General features: G+C 38.0%; 1 protein-coding gene and 1 non-coding gene across 2 annotated transcripts in view; one reads left to right on the forward strand and one right to left on the reverse strand.

The window, feature by feature from the left end:
* Positions 1 to 23,456, reverse strand: part of fhdc1 (FH2 domain containing 1) — a 64,615-nt gene that overhangs the window by 37,034 nt on the left and 4,125 nt on the right. The gene's annotated exons all lie outside the window — the stretch shown is intronic.
* Positions 102 to 182, forward strand: trnas-uga (transfer RNA serine (anticodon UGA)). The gene has a single exon. It is a non-coding gene; the product is annotated as a tRNA-Ser (tRNA).

Raw genomic sequence — 23,456 nt, forward strand, 5'->3', positions numbered from 1 at the left:
AAAATATATTGGAGAATGACAATCTGGTTTCTATGACTCCTTAATGCTGTGAATATGAGGACTAAACCAAGCGGTCAGTTGATCGGGATGATACATAATTAGTTGTCGTGGCCGAGTGGTTAAGGCAATGATTTGAAATCCGTTGGGGTCTCCCTGCGTAGGTTCAAATCCTGCCGACAACGTAGGTTTTGAGGGACACAGTCCTCAGTCAGTAACACTTTGACTTGCGGTAACTTTCTTGGAAATCGTTTCGTGGGTTGGTAATACTCAGTCAGTAAAATATCTTTTAGGATAACAACCTGGTTTTAAAGGCCTACTGAAACCCACTACTACCGACCACGCAGTCTGATAGTTTATATATCAATGATGAAATCTTAACATTATAACACATGCCAATACGGCCGGGTTAACTTATAAAGTGACATTTTAAATTTGCCGCTAAACTTCCGGTTCGAAACGCCTCTGAGGATGACGTATGCGCGTGACGTAGACCGGCGAACACGGGTATGCCTTCCACATTGAAGCCAATACGAAAAAGCTCTGTTTTCATTTCATAATTCCACAGTATTCTGGACATCTGTGTTCGTGAATCTGTTTCAATCATGTTCATTGCATCATGAAGAAGGAAGCTGAGCAAGCAAAGAAGAAAGTTGTCGGTGCGAAATGGACGTATTTTTCGAACGTAGTCAGCCACAACAGTACACAGCCGGCGCTTCTTTGTTTACATTCCCGAAAGATGCAGTCAAGATGGAAGAACTCGGATAACAGAGACTCTAACCAGGAGGACATTTGACTTGGATACACAGACGCCTGTAGAGAACTGGGACAACACAGACTCTTACCAGGATTACTTTGATTTGGATGACAAAGACGCAGACGTGCTACTGTGAGTATGCAGCTTTGGCTTTTTTTTGCGTATGTACGTAACTTTTTTAAAATATATAAGCTTTATGAACCTTGGGTTAGGTGAACGGTCTTTTGGGCTGAGTGATTGTGTGTGTTGATCATGTGTTTGAATTGTATTGGCGTGTTCTATGGAGCTAGGAGCTAGCAGAGGAGCTAGGAGCTAGCATAACACGTACCGTACCGTACGTGCGCGTCACGTACGTAACTTTTTAAAAATATATAAGCTTTATGAACCTTGGGTTAGGTGAACGGTCTTTTGGGCTGAGTGATTGTGTGTGTTGATCAGGTGTTTGAATTGTATTGGCGTGTTCTATGGAGCTAGGAGCTAGCAGAGGAGCTAGGAGCTAGCATAACAAACACGCAGGTGTTATTATGCAGGATTAATTTGTGGCATATTAAATATAAGCCTGGTTGTGTTGTGGCTAATAGAGTATATATATGTCTTGTGTTTATTTACTGTTGTAGTCATTCCCAGCTGAATATCAGGTACCGTGAGTATGCAGCCTTGGCTGCTAAACATTCGATAACTTGACCGTATGTGCGCGTCACGTACGTAACTTTTTAAAAATATATAAGCTTTATGAACCTTGGGTTAGGTAAACGGTCTTTTGGGCTGAGTGATTGTGTGTGTTGATCAGGTGTTTGAATTGTATTGGCGTGTTCTATGGAGCTAGGAGCTAGCAGAGGAGCTAGGAGCTAGCGTAACAAACACGCAGGTGTTTTTATGCAGGATTAATTTGTGGCATATTAAATATAAGCCTGGTTGTGTTGTGGCTAATAGAGTATATATATGTCTTGTGTTTATTTACTGTTGTAGTCATTCCCAGCTGAATATCAGGTCACCCCCGGCTCTCACAGCATCTTCCCTATCTGAATAGCTTCAACTCCCCACTAGTCCTTCACTTGCACTTTACTCATCCACAAATCTTTCATCCTCGCTCAAATTAATGGGGAAATTGTCGCTTTCTCGGTCCGAATCTCTCTCACTTCATGCGGCCATCATTGTAAACAATAGGGAACTTTGCGTATATGTTCAACTGACTACGTCACGCTACTTCCGGTAGGGGCAAGCCTTTTTTTTATCAGATACCAAAAGTTGCAATCTTTATCGTCGTTGTTCTATACTAAATCCTTTCAGCAAAAATATGGCAATATCGCGAAATGATCAAGTATGACACATAGAATAGATCTGCTATCCCCGTTTAAATAAAAAAAAATCATTTCAGTAGGCCTTTAACGCTGTAAAAATTAGGACTCAACCGTCTATGGACCTCAACCCAGCTAACAATTTGCACATGAGACAGGCCAAGCAGTTAAGGCAATGGAGCTGATATCCATTGGGGTCTTCCTGCGCAGGTACAACAGGACAACATAGGATTTGAGCGACAAACAGACCGTAGTCAATAACTACTAAAAACTATGAGCCTCTACCTTTTTTCTACGTTTTGAACCTTGCGGCTTATAAAACAGTGTGGCTAATTTATTGATTTTTCTTTGCTGATGGCCATAATGCAATATTTTAAAAAAAACTAACAAGCAAACACACTGATAAGGTGTTTTATTGTTTGTTCTCTGGCTCTATCTTTTGTTCACTCTTAAGTCCTGAAAATAAGGTATTTATTTTGGGGTAACTTTTTTGGAAACGATTTTAATGGTTGGTGGACAGGCATTACTCAGTCAGTGAGGATTTCAAAAAAGGGAAATATCTTGTAGGATGACAACCTGGTTTTTATGACTCCTTAACGCTGTGAATATAAGGACTCAACCATGCGGTCTATGGACCTCAACCCAGCTAGCAATTCATCATTACATAGTACGATTGTTGTTGTGGCCGAGTGGTTAAAGCAATGGACTAGAAATCCATTGGGGACTCTCCACGCAGATATGAATACTGTTGACAACGCACATCTTGGGACCAGAAATCCCTTTATAGTTTTAAAATCAGGGAATTGGCCTCTGAACCAATCTTGTTTCGGGATTGTCGTAGTGAAAAAGCCGAACAGTAGTTTATTTTTAACAATCAATAACATTGTTAGTAGCATTTAGCATCCAATGGATGACCCCAAAGAAAACTGACCCATTGTAGGAAGCCCTCCCTTAAAGCAATCCTCCCTGAAATGAGGAAGTGCTTATTGGCAGTGTGGGAAAACGAGAATGTGTCAGGAAGTACTCAAGTGTCAGAACCCACACGACACTCCCATCATTCACCGCCACAGTCGGTCACATGATACCCAGTGGCGGGGCAGAGACAGAAAAGGGTTAAACCAGCTGCACTGTTAATGTGACCGGTCGCTAACAATGTTGGTCAGACAAGTGGATTAAAGTCTGTTTTGGGGGACCGTCAGGGGGCTGGTTTGGTCCTCAAACACACACTATTAGCATCAAACATTACATAAGCCATTTCTGCTGATTTCTACTTCTATTGACGTGCTGCCGCTTATACAACCTTTACTGTCACGTCATGTTTGTCAACCTCACCTGACACCTGGCGACCTTTACTAATTAATTAGGCAGACGTCACAAATGGCCTCATGTTGGGCCTGACTCTCATGTCTAATTCACGACGCTGTGAGGACATCTTGTTTCACGAGAAGCTCTTCATGACTCAAAAAAAGAACGCAATCAATAGCGAACGATGACATTGTTTTCATCATTGTATTTTGCATATCGTGACTCACGCTGCAGAGTAACAGTTCATTACTGAGACGGCTTGCAGCTAGAAACAGGTTATGTCCAAAATGGAATCCAAGACCCGTGAACATTTACCAACGTACTGACCAATCAGAGGCTGATGCCTTAAACGTGAATACAGTACATTGACGCCAGCATGTTGTTCTTTTGCAAAGCTGTCAAAGTGACTGTAGAATGCTAAAAAAAAAAAAAAAACATACTATACACTATGGCCAATTTTCCAAATCAATGGAATTTCGATTCATAAGGTTCAAAATCGATTAATCACAATTTAATTAGTTTCAAATAGCACTTTAGTATTGAAAATGTCTCAAATCTGTTAGAATTAGGGATACAGCTATCTATTATTTTATTATCAAGTATTCTATTGATTAGTTTGTTCGATGAATCGGATAAAACACACTTTATAGCCTTAATGTTTATTTTAGGGAAAACAGGTTGAATAAACAACGTTTTTTTATGCATATAAATAAATGCACATTATCAACATAGGGCTGGGCGATATGACTTAAAACTGTATCACGATAAAAGTGTTTTATATCGGTTGGTATCGATAATTATTGATATTTTTTTGTGACCTATCGAAAATAAGGACCAGGAAAAATACATTAAACGTATACATTTTAATTTTAAATGTAACCTTCTTGTGGTTATAATGCCCTCAGCTATCAAAGCAGAAATGAAAGGAAATGTCAACACAATCATGGAAAACACTCAAACACTGTAAACAAAAATTACAAAATTACAAAATCACATTGAACACTTAACAACAACCTCTCAAAATTAAAGTGCAAAAATAAGGCATATGTAAGAAATGCTTAATAAATACATCAACATTAAAATGGCCCTTTTAACATGTGTACATTAATAGAAATTAAAAGAAAACATAAAACTATTCGCACCGCCGCTCTTCTGTGTCTATATTCCAGCAGCCGTGTGGAAATTATTTCCACGTATTTAAAGTTCCAATTTAATCGATTATTCGTTGCAACCCAGATATAATATACGAATATACTTAGTTTTTTCTTTTCATCATAAACAACTTTAGACAATTAAAACTGTCTGAAGTCTCAAAAGTGGAATTTTTAAATATGACAAGAATTGCAAGGAAACATTTACATGTATTGCATACTTAAAAGTAAATACGTCAAACATTCTTCTGGGAATCTTATTTTGTTAGCAGGGTCAGACAGGATGTAACAAGCAGCGATTTTATTTTGAAGGTCGGAAGTGTGCGCTTGTGTTTTCTGGCGCACTTGAAGGTAATGCTGGAAAGTCCCTCCCTTTTGTTGGCTTTAATTTAGTTTTCCTTTGCGCACAAGACTAATCAATATTATGCCTTGTGAATCCATATTGCACATTTTTAAAAGATATTGATCCATGATCAATCAAATAAATTTGTTTTACCCCGCCCTATTAGACACGATCTGTGGTAATGTTTACTGTAGCAGATGGTCCTGAGAAACGTCAAATCGGGTATTTAAGGTAATTATCCTCAAAACAGGATCATTTTAAGCTTCTTGTAATTTCCCATCTGGCAACCCTGACAATGCTGGTTAATAGCGAACCGATTGGACGAATAGTCAACACTTCTTCTTGGAGAAAATGAACAATATTCTGGAACTGATATGCGAGTTTTATCCTTAGTGACAATTAATTAGGGATGGATATATCTTATAAACACTCGCTGCAGGTCAATTACAAGCTTGGACTGGACCTTTGGAGGGTAGACACCTGCCAGTAACCTTATACTATGCCCAATACTAGATGTGGCCCCAGGGCAAGGAAAACCAAGGGGAAGTTTCCACAATTCCACCTGTCTTCATGAATGTGGGCTCTTTTTGTGAGGGTCCCCTTGCTGCCCACCCCCTGAGGCCGATAAGTCTTTGTCGGAAACCTCCTGTTGGAAGACCCCGCCCAAGCTTGTGACACGAATCACTGATGGATGAAGCAGCAACGTGCAACAAAATCGAGACGGTATTGGAGCTCTTTCAAAACAGGTGCAAGGTAAAACTGAGGGGCCGACCGGATAGTTGGCGAGTAGGTAAGGTCATATATTTCCACCAAAGACTTTTGCTGTCCAACCATTTATGTCAAAAAACAAGTGTACTAATGGCTTCATAGTAAGAATCAGAAACAATTATTGATTGAGGCAAAATGTAGAGTACTTGGCTTCAACCAGTAGGTTTTGCGAGGAGTTTCTCCTCGCAAAAGAACTTTGTCATTAGGGTCGCTTCTTTACATGACAAGGTCATTGTTGTTTGTGAATAAAATTGCTATCAAAAATAAAACGGTTTGTTTAGGAATGTGAAATCTTTCAAAAACCCAAATTCCTGAATCAATCTTCAAATACTCAGGGCGTTCCATCGATCGCAACGGACTGTTATGTCTTATCCAAATAGGCTTCATCCGTTCATGCTCACAGACTTAGATTGGTCAGATCTAGTCTTACACGTAGGGGGGAGGGCTGGAGTCTATCCCAATTTAATTTAAAACATTGTATGCAGGGACAACACTTAAGGCCTTTAGTATACCAATATGTGGAACTTAAGTATGCAATGGATTTAGCAAATAAGTCAAACATACTGAAACTACATTTATGTATTTTTATCAATAAATTAAGTACTGATATGATCCAGTTTAACAAACTGTTTAGACTCAAAGCATTTACAAAGTACAAGGAAAAGAAATACTGTTATAAAAAAATACACATAATCCATCACATATTGAGTAAATTATGTGAACTGTAGAGTAATTTAACTATCTGTTCATGTGGATTGTATTGATATTTATTAATTGATTTATTTATTGTTGTTGTGTTAAAGATTGAAAAAGGAAGTGAAGAATTGCGTTACAAATTATTTCTAGACAAAAAAGGGATGGGATTAAATAAGATCTGCTTCTTCTTACTCCTTTTCGGACATTTTACAATATGAAACTGTAAACAAGTGATGTAAACATATTACTATATACATGTTTGAAACACATCACCATGTCGTTATTTTCTTTTCTTTACAGTTGTTTTGTTTTTTCCTCTTCTTTTTTTAAACATATCTGAAATAAATACTTACAATCCAATACGATACAACATAGAAACCTGCCAATTTTAAAGCATCTGTACTACAAACTAAATAAACTATAGATTAGATCAACATTTTGTTGACAGTCTGAGTAAATAACAAAGCAAATTAAATGAGTTGATAATTCTGAATTCTGTCCATGGATGTTCTCATTCATCCAGGTCGTTTGTCTTACTCTAAGTGTAAGTCTATGAGCATGAACTGAAGAAGCCTACTTGGATGAGAGGCAAAACGTCTTCTCAGACAAACCAAACAGTCCAGTTGCTGTCGATTGAATGCCCTGAGACTTCAGAATTCTGTCCCCCATTCTGTTAACACAGAAATCGTAGGGCCCTGGATGACTCCAACTTTTATTTCGTTGCCCTCAACTTTGCGTTTAGCTCCAAGTTCGGTCATTCTCTTTATATTTATGATTCTGTTTACTTCTGCTGTACCTTAGAACTGAACGTGGAGCAGAAAATTATTATAGAACCTTTATTTAACCAGATAAGAAAACCCATTGAGATCAAGATCTCTTTCACAAGGGTGACCTGGCCAAGAGGTCAACAGCACAGGTCACAGAGCAGTTTAAAAAAATAATACGTTAAGACATACATTTTAAAATGCATAAGAGAACTGTAAAACAACAAAGGTTTACATCTTTAAAAACACAGGCACTGTGCAAACGTCTCTCACTGTTTGTCCCTCAGGACAGAACGAAAGGCTCCAAATGGAAGTAGTTCTGTAAGTTTCAGTTTCGTCTGCAATGCATTCCATGCCATAGGGGCAGTAATGCCAAAAGCTCTTTTGCCAAATTCAGTCCGTACATGAGGAACCGTTAAAACATACAAATTGTTAGAACGTAATGCGTAAGAGCTGCTTTTTCTTTGTAACAGAGTACACAAGTATGGAGGTATTAAACCTAAAAGAGCCTTATAAATGATAGTCAGCCAATGTGTGTATCTGCGTGCACTCAATGAAGATAAGTCTGACTTCATATACAGTTGACAATGGTGGGTGAGACTACGACAGCCAGTAACAAATCTTAGTGCTGAATGAAAAACAGTGTCCAAGGACTGGAGGCAATTAGATGAAGCACTAAAATAAAGCACGTCTCCATAATCAATTACAGGCAAGATAGTTGCTGTCACCAATTTCTTTCTGACTTTAAGAGAGAAGCAGTTTTTATTTCTAAAAAAGAAACCAAGCTTTACCCTAAGCTTAGAGACCAAGTTGTTAATATGGGCTTTAAATGAAAGCTCCTGATCAAGAGTAAAACCCAAGTACTTATTGACTCTGATTGGTGAACAATACCGCCATGTTTGACAGCTGATCAACGTTGATCACGATCATATCATCGCCCAGCCCTACTTGAGAGTCTTGGTTCATCTTTAAGACGGACAGCCTCGTTATGAACCTGGCATTGCAAAAACATACACGGTAAATTGACTCTTTAGCTATGCAACAGTACATGCAGGAAAATATAGCCATAAAGTGGACTTCCAAGGTTGTCAATGGATAGTTGCACAAGAGGAAATTTTTTAAGGTCGAAAGAAACACAATCTCCACCACAAGTGTGTCATACTTGAAGGTCAAGGTTCCCCGCTCACCGCTATGATAATCCCCTGTCCCTAACTTCCAATTTCCTGAGGGCCAGGCAGCCCCCGCAGAGACAAGGTCTTTCACTGACGCCGCGGGGCCAAAGAGGTGCGTTCACAAGGGGACCAATCTTCCGTCTTCGTTTCCATGGAAACGCTCGTTAGCAAGGAGCATTTTTTTTCCCCATGCGTGCCCACTCAGTGGGCATTTGGAACTTTCTGTTTTTGATTCCGCTGACCACCTTCACCTCAGAGTGCAGGGAATGATGACAGATTGACGCACGGGAAAGCAATGCAAACTCACCGGACACTTTATTGCCTAATTCTGCCTTCACCAAGATAATCACCGGTTATGTAACGCACAAATTAACCATCAAGTACAAAGAACACCATTATTTGAGAAATCCCGGATTAAGAGATTACAGTAGAGAATTTGTGAGGATTTTTATCTGTGGAGCGAGACAAGCGTGAACTACTTGAGACATTCAGACACTAACTCCTAGTTTGTTCTTTACTTAATAAGCTCAAGCGACGTTGGTGACGTTAGCTGGGTTAAAAAAACCATAGGCGCAGCTAAACCTTGACTCCGGGCAAAGTAAACTGTCACTTATGAGTTCTTAATTTTGGTTTCTGTATTAGGTTCTAAACACAGTGGAACATCAATTTACGAACCCTTCTATTCGCAAACGTTTTGATTTACAAACTTTTAGATCGTGTCAGATATGCCTTAGTCCGCAAACTATGTCTTTCTGTAAGAACGCTTCAAAGCAGGGGGAGGTGGAGTCCTCCACGTCATTAGCAGCCCAGAACACTATGAGTCACTTCTCAGAGCTTCAGCGTGTTACCCTTCTGTGCTTTTTCGCCTTTTGACAAGTTTTGTCCATTTTGCTACCTCAATCACTCCTAAAAAGACAACAGACCAGTGTGGAAATAAGGAGGGAATCGCTGTGGAGTCTATGAAAAATGGTTATTTGCAAGGAGTATATTAATGGCGCTGACAGGTATGGAAGAATGGATGAAGCAGGCTTCATACCACAGCAAATTTGAATTGTGATGAGACCAAACTTTTCCGAAAAAATATGCCAAAGCAAACTTATTTCACAGGTGATGAGAAGAGCTATTCTCATTCAGAGGCGCGTCTTTCACTCTCACACACACGCACACACACACACACACACACACACACACACACACACACACACACACACACACACACACACACACACACACACACACACACACACACACACACACACACACACACACACACACGCACACACGGCCCCTCCCTGGCCCCTGTTCTCCCTGTTTGTCTGCTCTTTTTTCTTTCCTTTGCCAATGTAAGTGAATTTCACTTTTTTTAAATGTTTATTATTGCAGTAATATAGTTGTTAAAGTTAAGGATTTTTGTGGTTTCTGATTGTTTGTGAGGGCACCAAAAGGAGCATATAGAGGAAAGTTCAGCATGTTGTTTTGGCTTGTTATTAAACAGAAAGTTGATCCATCGCCCCCTTGTTATGTTTATTTGATATACAGTAGAGAATAGAACATTATATTGTGTTCAAAAAATACAAAACCTTCATTAAAATATGGGCTTTTGTCAGAGCTGGAAACCAATATTCATATTTACATTGATTATTATAGAGAAATTTTCTATACTAACTTTTCGATTTACGAACTAAACTAAATCAAGGTTTACACGGTAATAGGTTTCGGTATTAGGAGTACTGTGTCTCTAAGATGGTGAAGGAACTGCTTCAAAAGTCTTGCTAACATGCTAATTCTCTTTAATAACAACTAGCATGGATCTAAGCCGACTCTTTTTCAGCAACTAGAAATAAATCCCAAATTTTATTTATGGAGGTTATTTTGTGTCTTTATTACAAAAGGGGTTTTTTTGACACTGAATTTATGTTATTGAATTTTTTGCGTTTGAATTTTGTGAACTGAAATTTTTTACATCAAATTATGCTGACAATTGCATTGAAAAAAAAATTGTTGGCAAAACGTCTGTTTAAAGATTTCAAGTTTTAAAATTCAGTGTGAAAAAAATAAGTGTAAAAAAATTCAGTGTATAAAAAGTCAATGTAAAAAAATTCAGTGCTGAAAAAAATCAGTGTCGAAACATTTGCTGCTTCAAAGAGCAAGACTCACTTCCGGTAAATTAAGACTGAAGCAATCAACCTTGTCTCAGAACCAGCCAATGAGGTGTCAAGTTTGAAGTCACGTGACACGGGTCTTGCAAAACAGCATAAAAAAAAGCAGTTAACTGGGCTACCTGGGCATAATACAACACAATTAACATTTCAATGGCTATTTTCAAACTATAGAAATTATTCCAGTGGTTAGAATCCCATAATTTTTTTTACACTGAATTTATTTACTCTGATTTTTAAAAAATTTTTTTTTTTTACCCTGAACTTCTTTAACACACTGAATTTTTTTTGCACTTCATTTTGCTAACACCTTTTTTTCAATGAAATTGTCAGCATAATTTGATGTGAAAAATTCAGTTTACAAAATTCAAACGCAAAAAAATTCAGTTTACAAAATTAAAACGCAAAAAAAGTCAGTTACATAAATTCAGTGTCAAAAAAGCGCTTTCGTAATAAAGACACAAATGAACCTCAATCGTTATTTTTCCAAAAATATTGACACGCTATAAGCCAGCCTACGGAACCTCATTCCATTAATTTACGACCATACTGCAAAAAAATCCTTATATATGTGTTCTCGCTCAAAATGGAAAACTTAGCAATTTAGCAGTCCAAGTTGAAAGAACCTCAACTGGACAGAGTTTCACTTCCTGTTTCGATCCGTTCCACAACCAGGTTAGATGGAATTATTTGCGCCATCATCTGCTTGCTCCGATTCTGTTCATAACTTTTATGGACAGAATTTCTAGGCGCAGTCAAGGCGTTGAGGGGATCCGGTTTGGTGGCTGCAGGATTAGGTCTCTGCTTTTTGCAGATGATGTGGTCCTGATGGCTTCATCTGGCCAGGATCTTCAGCTCTCACTGGATCGGTTCGAAACTGAGTGTGAAGCGACTGGGATGAGAATCAGCACCTCCAAGTCCGAGTCCATGGTTCTCGCTCGGAAAAGGGTGGAGTGCCATCTCCGGGTTGGGGAGGAGATCTTGCCCCAAGTGGAGGAGTTCAAGTACCTCGGAGTCTTGTTCACGAGTGAGGGAAGAGTGGATCGTGAGATCGACGGGCGGATCGGTGCGGCGTCTTCAGTAATGCGGACGCTGTATCGATCCGTTGTGGTGAAGAAGGAGCTGAGCCGGAAGGCAAAGCTCTCAATTTACCGGTCGATCTATGTTCCCATCCTCACCTATGGTCATGAGCTTTGGGTTATAACCGAAAAGACAAGATCACGGGTACAAGCGGCCGAAATGAGTTTCCTCCGCCGGGTGGCGGGGCTCTCCCTTAGAGATAGGGTGAGAAGCTCTGCCATCCGGGGGGAGCTCAAAGTAAAGCCGCTGCTCCTCCACATCGAGAGGAGCCAGATGAGGTGGTTCGGGCATCTGGTCAGGATGCCGCCCGAACGCCTCCCTAGGGAGGTGTTTGGGGCACGTCCGACCGGTAGGAGGCCACGGGGAAGACCCAGGACACGTTGGGAAGACTATGTCTCCCGGCTGGCCTGGGAACGCCTCGGGATCCCCCGGGCCGAGCTGGACGAAGTGGCTGGAGAGAGGGAAGTCTGGGCTTCCCTGCTTAGGCTGCTGCCCCCGCGACCCGACCTCGGATAAGCGGAAGAAGATGGCTGGATGGAACTGCTTGCTGCTTCAATCTAATCAATAACTATTCTTAAAAGTGTAACTTGTATTATATCAATAAATAATGTATGGTTGTATTATTATATTTAGTAACTACTAGATATATTCCTGGATCCCAGCATGCTTTGAAACACTGCTTCGTAAATAGATAATAAAACTGTTGTTTATTATCTTATTATTCCCGTTATCTTTTTTTCTTCGAATAATAACAAAGTCCTGGCTTTAGTTTCCTCCTAAATGGTTTTTAGGAACCTTAAAGCAGTTAAATTCACCTAAATATAAGGCTCCCAAATGAGGCTGTGCTGGCGCACAATCCATTAATGTGACTATAAATAGAGGTCGGACTCCTTCCTTCCATCCCTGCATCAAAGTGACATGTAGATAAGCAGCTGCAGGTGACAATAACCCTGTTTTTATTCATCCAATCCTATTATTCCTTTAAGGACGTTTTTGATGGGTTGTTCGTAAATACAACAACACTTGGCATACACTTTGAGGCCCTTTAAGTCCTTCTAATTACAAGACCGTGTGATATGATTATAACGTTGTTGTTGTTCTGGAAACTGTTTAATGGCTCGTCGCAGTGATTGTCTGATACATGATTGTCACATTTCATACAAGATTGATGCTGTCACTTGTGTTTATGTCTGATGAGACGTTGGCATTGAATGCAATACTACATTACTAATACGGCTAATTAACACATATTTAGGTGCTACATTGCTACAGCATCATTCTAGGTTAGCAAATTGCCTGAAGAAAACAAAACCATCAACTATAGCCAGCTGACTGACAGTTGGCAGGCTGCGTTTAAGGATGTGTAGCGAAGCCTTTTGTGTTTCGTTTACAAAGTGGTTGTATACATGGTGGTGGACTTAGCTATAGGGTCTGGTAAGAGGAGGCATCATATCCACGAGGAAGGAGGTTTGTCCTTCATTACCTCCTAAAAAGCAGATTTGTAGCTGCTGTACCTTGGTAAGAAGTCTGGTAAATGTATCAAATATTTCACGGAAAATATCATGACTTTATAAAGAAGCTACCATTGTTGAGATCTCTGATGGTGTTATGAATATGTCTATGAACGTTCTCATTAGGGATGTCCGATAATATCGGCCTGCCGATATTATCGGCCGATAAATGCGTTAAAATGTAATATCGGAAATTATCGGTATCGGTTTTTTTATTATCTGTATCGTTGTTTTTATTTTTATTTTTTTATTTTTTTTTATTAAATCAGCATAAAAAACACAAGATACACTTACAATTAGTGCACCAACCCAAAAAACCTCCCTCCCCCCATTTCTTTCTGTTATCAATATTCTGGTTCCTACATTATATATCAATATATATCAATACAGTCTGCAAGGGATACAGTCTGTAAGCACACATGATTGTGCATGCTGCTGGTCCACTAATAGTACTAACCTTTAACAGTTAATTTTACTCATTTTCATTAATTACTAGTTTCTATGGAACTGTTTTTATATTGTTTTACTTTCTTTTTTATTCAAGAAAATGTTTTTAATTTAGTTATCTTATTTTATTTTATTTTTTTAAAAAGTACCTTATCTTCACCATACATGGTTGTCCAAATTAGGCATAATAATGTGTTAATTCCACGACTGCATATATCGGTTGATATCGGTATCGGTTGATATCGGTATCGGTAATTAAAGAGTTAGACAATATCGGAATATCGGATATCGGCAAAAAGCCATTATCGGACATCCCTAGTTCTCATTCATCCAGGTCATTGTAATCCCAGGGCATTCAATCAATCGCAACCGGATTGTTTTGTTTGTATTAGAAGACTTTTAGATGAGTAGGCTTCATTAGTTCATGCTCATAGACTTAGATTGGTCAGATCTAGTTTTAGACTTACACTACCGTTCAAAAGTTTGGGGTCACATTGAAATGTCCTTATTTTTGAAGGAAAAGCACTGTACTTTTCAATGAAGATAAATTTATCACATTGCTAATGTGGTAAATGACTATTCTAGCTGCAAATGTCTGGTTTTTGGTGCAATATCTACATAGGTGTATAGAGGCCCATTTCCAGCAACTATCACTCCAGTGTTCTAATGGTACAATGTGTTTGCTCATTAGCTCAGAAGGCTAATTGATGATTAGAAAACCCTTGTGCAATCATGTTCACACATCTGAAAACAGTTTAGCTCGTTACAGAAGCTACAAAACTGACCTTCCTTTGAGCAGATTGAGTTTCTGGAGCATCACATTTGTGGGGTCAATTAAACGCTCAAAATGGCCGGAAAAAGAGAACTTTCATCTGAAACTCGACAGTCTATTCTTGTTCTTAGAAATGAAGGCTATTCCACAAAATTGTTTGGGTGACCCCAAACTTTTGAACGGTAGTGTATATTGGACAGATCTCGTGGTGCCAATACCTCAGTAGGCCTTATCAGTTCATGCTCATAGACTCAGATTGGTCAGATCTCGTCTCAGACTTAGATTGGTCAGATCTAGTCTAGCGGTTGGTGCCAAAACCGCAAATACCTATATTACAAAACCAGAAGGGTGTGCGTGGGCAAGGATGGTTTCGCCCTATCGTAGTGAGAAAAACAACTGCTTTGATGCAAACAAGCAATCCTACAATCCTAATAGTCTTTGAAGTGTAAGTTCCCATCGATAGCATTGTGGATCAACTACTACCAGTCCAAAATAGTCGGAATCACCCACGTTAGCGTTCCATTCAGTTGTAAACAACGAGCACAATGGCATTCTGAAGCCTACAGTACTCGGATAAGAAGCGAAACGTTTTCTAAGACAAACCAAACAGTCCAGTTGTGATCTATTAAATGCCCGGGGAGTGTTAAAAATGGGCTTGAAACAATTAATTGATCAGAAAAAAGCTTTGAGTTATATTATGCTGCTTTGTTTAATAGTTTCATAATTAAATGTAAAAAATTCAAACCGCTAACATAGTTTTCACACGACCACTGCAATAGAGAGCACACTTATTTCTGAAATGTTCATTATTGCTCATATGGTGAAAGTGCAATTTCAATGTTGGAAAAAATTAATAAAGGTTATGGCAAACAAAAAACTATTTGTTTATTTAAACTATTTAACTAACACGCACCGAAGCTGTAACGTATGTTTTAGCCGATGACAAATCAATAGACTTCTCGAAAATAATCGATGGCTACAGCTTGGGATGGATATCGAATCCGGTACTTTTTTTGACACCGACTAAATCCCGACAGTCCTACCAGGCACCGATTCACGTAAAATCCAACGGTGCCATTTTACGGTACCTGGATTGTTGCTAACTCAGCTTTTCGCATTTCGCCCCTTGGCGATCACTCCAGCAGCACTGAGAGCGGACTCAGTCAAACTACTTCTCGGTAATGTTGCAATTTTTCAATGCCAAGAAAACAATTGACGCTCCAACGCAAGTAAAGTAAGGCTCCACTTTTTCAGAAATACGCTAGCTTCATGCTAATACACAGGGGGATTCAAAAAGAATACGCCAAAATTATCACTCGATATTTAAAAAATGTAAAACAATCGAAAACCTAGCTTGAACACATGTGTTGTACATAACTTTGAGTATTTATTTCATGCTTTACGTACTCAATATGGCCACCACCGGCAGCATGGAAAACATCAAGACGATATGAGAATTCCTCTAGAACGCGCGCTAGGATGTCGCGATCCACCGTGTTGATTGCTGCTGTTATTTGCCATTTTGACGGTAAATAAACACGTGGTCTTCCTACAATTGAAAGGCGCCGAAAGGATTAAATACATGACCACAACGGTGAAATTGTAACACAATAAAACTTGGATAACTCTTGTATCAAATTACCATTGATTACAATGTATCAAATGACCATTGATTAAAATGCGTATTCTTTTTTAATCACCCTGTACATTGGATTTTCTATTATGCTGCTACTGATTAGTATTAGCGATTTTACATGGGGATTTCAACACCTCCAAATTTGTTAATGAAAACTACAACTAAGATGCACGTTACAATCAAACAGCTGGTGTGTAATAAGTACAATACTTAAAGTATAAACAGTTTTTAGGGGGCAACAAAAAAAACACACCATAAACTATGCGAAACTGCCATCTAACGTTTTGGACTTGCAATTGTAATTGCAACTTATTGTCATATTTGCAAATGATAATGTGATGATAAAACAAGATAGCATAGCACAGTTATCATAATCATAATTTTTAAGGGACTAGCGGTAGAAAATGGATGGATATTTTTTGAAATGATGCAATACAAAATACGGTTTTATTATCAAAAATAATTCATATTTATTAACACGAACAAAACTACCGAAAATTGGTACTGTGTCGGTTCAAATATGGACGGTACTCATCCCTTGCTACAGCTCTAGTTACAAACTAACAACAAGTCAACATGTTCTAAATCAAACTGTAGCCCACTTGTGTTCTGTACTCAGTGTTCGAAAAAGGTACCCTGATGGGATTCAATAAATAGCTTGCAATTCCCTTTTGGCACACCTATGTGCATGAACTAACAACTCCTCCTTGAGGGAATAGAACACATCAGGTAATAATGACGGTGGTTTCTGCAACAAGATTTTCCGATTTTGAACATAAAAGCGCTTAGCTTTGCCAACAGCGTCTCGGGTAGCTGCAAATATGTCCTGACTCCTGATGAGTAAAAAAAGGGTCCTAGCTCAATTTAGGACAGACGGTTGAAGACTTGCCAATCGGATTTAAAACTAACAAATGCGTGGCATTCTTCCTGGAAAAAACTCATATATACAATTAAAAAATTGACCTAAAATGTGTTAGCATTCTTAGGAATTATCTGATACACCCAGGGTTTCCCACACATTCATTTATTTGTGGCAGCCCGCCACGAAATAATTACGTCCGCCACAAATAAAAAATAAATAAATTAATTAAAAAAATAAAAATTTAATAATTTTTTTTTTTTTTTTGGTCCTCTCCAGCTTCTCAGGCAAATCATATAGTTGATGTAGATGCCCATATCGGCTGTTCAGATTTACTTTACAAAAGAGAAGCGTAGGATACTTCTCTTGTTGCCTTATTTGTATTTGACTTTATTAAATGTATTTATATTAGAAACACAACATGTGTATATAGCAAAGGGTGCAAAGTCTGCAGGCAGTAGGAAACACATGGTTAAGTGTAGGGAGTAAAACTGATGGCAGTCTAAAGTTCAAGATTTTTGGAGCTCTTTGTTCAGTGGATCAGATGTTTGATGAAGCTCTGTGTCTATCTACCACCACTACTGTTTTCTGTTTATTTGTTACTGACTGTGGCAGGACACCTTTGCCTCTGTTTCACTTTATGTTGCTGGTAAATAATATGGTTGTAGTAGTAGGCTAAAGTTAAATTATTTAGTATGCACTAATTAAAGCGGCAGAGCTTTGAGACATTTTAGCTTTTATATTTTATAAGATATATTTTTTGTAATAACCACAATTAATAAATATATTTCAGTGAATAACTTATTGTTCAAATCTGTATATAAATATGTACATAAAGTGTTGTAATTATATTGTAAAATGGATGGATGGATGGATGGATGGATGGATGGACGTTTAAAACAAAACTGTTATTATTAATTAGTAAGTATAATTTTTTTTTAGCCTTTTTAGAGAAAATCAAATCATTGTATTAAATTATGCAAATTACTTGATGATGTCATGGTGACCACGCCCCCACCGCCACAGGTATCTTGGCAGTTTATGGGAAACACTGATACCTGATATAAAGAACAAGAACTATCAAAGCACATCACTATTACAGACCTCTTTTTGGGACAGGCTGTTTCTTTTCAGTCCTTTTGGACATTTAATAATTTCAGAAAAAGTGTGTCAATAGGATTTTCTTATATATTTCCCCAAAAAACAACGTATTCATTGAAAAACTAGCCAACGAAAAGGCCTCACCTCAACACTATGGCCTCATAAGAACCAGCGTCCTCTACAGTGTACATTTGTTTGTGGTCCATTTCTTTTGTCAGAAACAAATTATTTAAAAAAATAAACCTACTATTAATTTTCACAATTATCCACAGCAGAGGACACTGGATCTTCAGAGGATATGCAGGCTCCATAACGTAAACATGTGACTAATCCAATACCTGTAATGATTGGTAGTCCGACCAAAAATATTGCTACTGATACCAAGGTTCCTGAAACTAAATAAATGATAAATGGGTTATACTTGTATAGTGCTTTTCTACCTTCAAGGTACTCAAAGCACTTTGACAGTATTTCCACATTCACGGCAGGAGCTGCCATGCAAGGCGCTAACCAGCAGCCATCAGGAGCAAGGGTGAAGTGTCTTGCCCAAGGACACAACTGACGTGACTAGGATGGTAGAAGGTGGGGATTGAACCCCAGTAACCAGCAACCCTCCGATTGCTGGCACGGCCACTCTACTAACTTCGCCACACCGCCTCTAGTGGTGGTAGTAGTAGGGATTATCCAATCAATATTTTTGACCTATTTGGGCGAGATATAGATTTGACAAAGTCTTAATATTGACATTGTGTTGGCAGAAACTACTCCTTCCTTCCGCCTGTCATTATAAATATCAAATTTAGTTTTTACAAAGCTGGCATTTTTGTTGCTTTATCTACAAACTCATGAGGAACAGCGTTCTCTGCAGTTGACATTTATTGTAGAAAAAACCTTGTCCATTACAGAAAACGGGATGGGTACTGTTCACATTTCAATCGATATGGTACCAATTATTGGTACCTGGGAATCGAAATCCGTACTCAACGTTTTTGACTGGAAAATCTAATTTTTTCGTAACATTTACCGTAAAAATGAACTGATTATGATAACTGATGTTCAGTTGTTGTATCTTGTTTTATCACATCTACAGTATTTTAGTGTAAAATCAGTAATTATGGTATTTGATTTGACATCGGTATGTATCTATTATTTCCCTTCAACACATCAGTATCATTATTGGTATTGGTGATATCAATCTCTGTTTTCCTTGCTTCATATCATTGAGAAAATCCGAAGAATCTCCAATCACTGATAAATTCTAAATGATTGATTATTACTCCACTTGGGGGTTTCTCGGGGGCTACCAAAGACCACACTTTGAGAACTAGGTACTAGGTAAAATGTAATTTTTTTATGTGTGATATCTATTTCAACAAACTGGAGTCTCATACAAGATTTACGCTGGCAACGTTGACATAAAAAATGTGGGAAGTAAAAGAAAACCAGACTGAGCGATGAGATGGGACACCGTCTCCAGGACTATGGATCAAAACCAAGCTCTGGTTCTTCTCACCTTTGTTCTTTTGTGACGGCGCCTGATCGGGTGATGTTTTGGGTTCCCGGTTGTCACTCAAGCAATGTGAGCCTGCCGCCCAAAGTTAGCTTCAGGCAAATATTCAGGAAGCTAAGTTTTTCTCGGCCCGCACAGCAATAACATAAACACACACCGGGACGCTCAGCTTCAACCTGGCTTAAGCCCTCGTACGCATCCTGGGCTTGTGCTGCAGGTGTGCTTATAGTCAAAGGTGCTGGCATGGAGCAGGTGTCGCCATGGAGACGAGATCCAGGAAAGGCAAAGGGAATGCAAACATGTTTGTATGGCGGCTTGTTTGTCCCTAGGGACAGAGACACTGACATGGACACACAACTGAACACTGAAAGTATACATACATCACTCATTTTTATCTACACTGATGCTCCTGATGTCTGAGTGCTACTTCCTCATATCCGTTTTCACTAACACGTTTTCAACAAAGGGGATGTTTCTTCATGTAACTTGGTAAGCATGTCTGAAACAAATAAACCATACTAAGGATGGAACGGTTTATATTGGTTGACCTGACACCGTTAGGTTTGTGTTTCTGATTATTTTGGAGCGTAGGGCCTGTGACAGAATCACAGATTTGAACTAAAAAACAGAATGTACTATTAAAAGTAGCGGGAATTGACTTAATGTGGGGACTCGTGGACCTCCTCACAAATGATTACGACCAAGATCCCTGCCTGCCTCCAGGACTTACTCAGTCCTCGAAGTAGTCACCTTCTGGTCCAAAACCAGAAGTAGTAACAATACAAACTGTAAAAAAATTATAATATCGATATCAGATGATGTGAAAAAAGTATATTGTGATAATTAGGGATGCACTAAAATCCAAACTCTTGGCCGAAATAGAAAACTAAAAATGAGGGAGCCAAGGCGAAAACCCAAACACGGCGAGAAGTTATGCCCATTATTACTACCTTTGCATTATGGCTATGACTGTGTACGGACCTCACTAAAATCAAGGCATTATAATTGCACACATTCATATTCAGCTTTCACTGAATGAAAAAATCATAACATAATGAAAATATTTATTTACCACTCGATTCATAATTTTTTAAAATTGATTTTGAAAAAAATTAATAATTTTGCCAAAGTCTCTATTTGGTTGGATTTAGGGTTGCCATATATTTTCTTTTACTAGATCGATTAACATTCTGTGATTTTTGTTCGTAACATTTTTAAATCCTTATTTTAGGCCAACCCTGCAACCAAGAGGAGCTTTTGTAACCTGTAACTGTAACTCTACTTTGTTTTAGCAATCAAGAATATTTCAGTTGTTTTTATCCTTTTTTGTGGGGACATTGTTGATTGTCATGTCATGTTCGGATGTACATTGTGGACGCCGTCTTTGCTCCACAGTAAGTCTTTGCTGTCGTCCAGCATTCTGTTTTTGTTTACTTTGTAGCCAGTTCAGTTTTACTTTCGTTCTGCAAAGCCTTCCCTAAGCTTCAATGCCTTTTCTTAAGGGCACTCACCTTTTGTTTATTTTTGGTTTAAGCATAAGACACCTTTTTACCTGCATTTACAAAGCAATTAGCTACCGGCTGCCACCTACTGATATGGAAGAGTATTACACGGTTACTCTGCTGAGCTCTAGACACTCAACAACAACACATCATTTGCAGACTATAATTACTGGTTTGCAAAAAAATTTTTTAACCCAAATACCGGTATGTGAAATTAGATAATCTCCCACGGCACACCAGACTATATCTCACGGCACACTAGTGGTTAAAAAACACTGCTGTAGATGATAGTCGCTCATGTCACCGGTGATAAATGTTTAAGCCATTTTTTATCTACTAGAGTGTTTGGGCGGTAAAACTGAGTTGGGAGGTCTGAAGGCCACTTGCCTCCTTTGTTACTTTTTTCATTTTGAGCCGTTTGTCCACCAGCACTGGTCAAAACTGTATTCATAAGACTGATTTCCAGGCAATAAAGAACACTCCAGTGGTACCAAGTTGGCAGCGACTATTCAGCCCCCAACCCAGATCCCACACATATATCAAGCCCCCCCACCCCGGTATCTTCCTCCTTAGGATGACGTCAGAGGATTGAGTTGTCCGTGTTGCTCTCAGCCTCCACAGCAACCGGGCCGACTCCAACCTCCGCCCACTCGTGACCCGACCTACGGAGAAGCTTCTTTTTTTTTCTTTCTACAGAGGTATTGTTCCTCTACGCTTGAATGGGATGCCCTCTAACTCATCTCAGCAGGCGTAAAATAGTGTACAAAAGCCAAAGGGAAGACGGGCTCTGAGGTCCCAAACAGGCACAGAGTCGTAAAAAGCTTAAAGGTTGCATTCGGTGCATTGAGTTCGGCTCGCAGTGACAATATAAAATACAACTTTTTTCGCCAATAGTAACTGCAAGAACATTGGACGACAATAATAAAAGTCGTAATTAAGGCTAATTGCATTCAACAAAAGCTGTGGCCTCGAATGCTGCATCAGACTTTCACCCATTATTATCTTTAAACGTCCCTATACAGTAAAATTAATATCATACTTTCTACAATTTTTCACTACCTTGTTTGCGATAATATTTTGAAAATAAACAACTTTAAAAAAGCTAATAACTGAATTACTAGTAAGACCATCAAAAAAACTGAAAATAGCTAGTAGCGTAGCGTAGAAAGTGCGTAAAAAGGAATTTGTTTCCAAAAAAATTTAATCTGGTGACTTCTTAAGTAAATAATTACTTTTTTCAGTTGTTTACAAAACAATTTACAGTAAAAAAAAAAAAAAACATACTCTAAAAGTTCGCACACAATCACGATTATCCGATTTAAAAAATACAAAAACCTTTAGTGACACTTTTAAATAAGATATTTGTTTGTTAATATGTTAAGTCGACAGGCCAGTTTAATGAATTAATTATTATTTAATAAGTGTATTTAATTTACTTAACAAATTTAATGAATAAATACAAAAAACTTTCATACAAATGCATCTATTTGCGATTTATTTATTGATTTTAATGTAGTGAAACCATCTCATTGTTACATTGTCAAATTATTGTTAGTTTGTTTACATATAAAGTTTACAGAGTAAGTAAAAAAGCCTACGTACATAAAACGACTTTTTAAAAATGTGATTACGTCTTAATGTCAACTGTCAGGCGATTAGTTAGTTGCTTATGTTTACATGTCACGTATTAAACAATTGCTATGCAAAAAGTTTAGACAAATACATACAGTACATTTGCAATTTACAGTAAAAAAAAAAAAAACGTACTCTAAAAGTTCGCACACAATCACGATTATCCGATTTAAAAAATACAAAAACCTTTAGTGACACTTTTAAATAAGATATTTGTTTGTTAATATCTTAAGTCGACAGGCCAGTTTAATGAATTAATTATTATTTAATAAGTGTATTTAATTTATTTAACAAATTTAATGAATAAATACAAAAAACTTTCATACAAATGCATCTATTTGCGATTTATTTATTGATTTTAATGTAGTGAAACCATCTCATTGTTACATTGTCAAATTATTGTTAGTTTGTTTACATATAAAGTTTACAGAGTAAGTAAAAAAGCCTACGTACATAAAACGACTTTTTAAAAATGTGATTACGTCTTAATGTCAACTGTCAGGCGATTAGTTAGTTGCTTATGTTTACATGTCACGTATTAAACAATTGCTATGCAAAAAGTTTAGACAAATACATACAGTACATTTGCAATTTGTTTTTGTTTTTTTACATAATTTTAATAATTGCAAAGTGATTGATCACACACAACATTTAATGAGTAAGTAACAATCATTTTTTAATCAAAAGGTTTGTACAAATGAATTTGCGATCTTTTAAAAACAAAAATCTGGCTACTTTAATTGTCAAATGAGTGTTGCTCTGTTGTTTGTTTATTGACATGTAACGTTTGCAGAGGAAGAAGTAAAGCATTTCTACGTAAAAAGTTTGGACTAAATCCTGAACTGAACAATTTTTTAAAAATCTGGCAACTCCTTAATGTTAATTGTCAGGCAATCAGGTAGTTGCTTAGTTGTTTAAATGTAAAGTTTACAGAGCAGCTAGCAAATAGCTGCTCTGCAAAAAGTTCGGACAATACATACATTTACAATTTCTTTT

This window comes from Entelurus aequoreus, linkage group LG18 (genome assembly GCF_033978785.1).
Source record: "Entelurus aequoreus isolate RoL-2023_Sb linkage group LG18, RoL_Eaeq_v1.1, whole genome shotgun sequence".
Taxonomy (NCBI): domain Eukaryota; kingdom Metazoa; phylum Chordata; class Actinopteri; order Syngnathiformes; family Syngnathidae; genus Entelurus; species Entelurus aequoreus.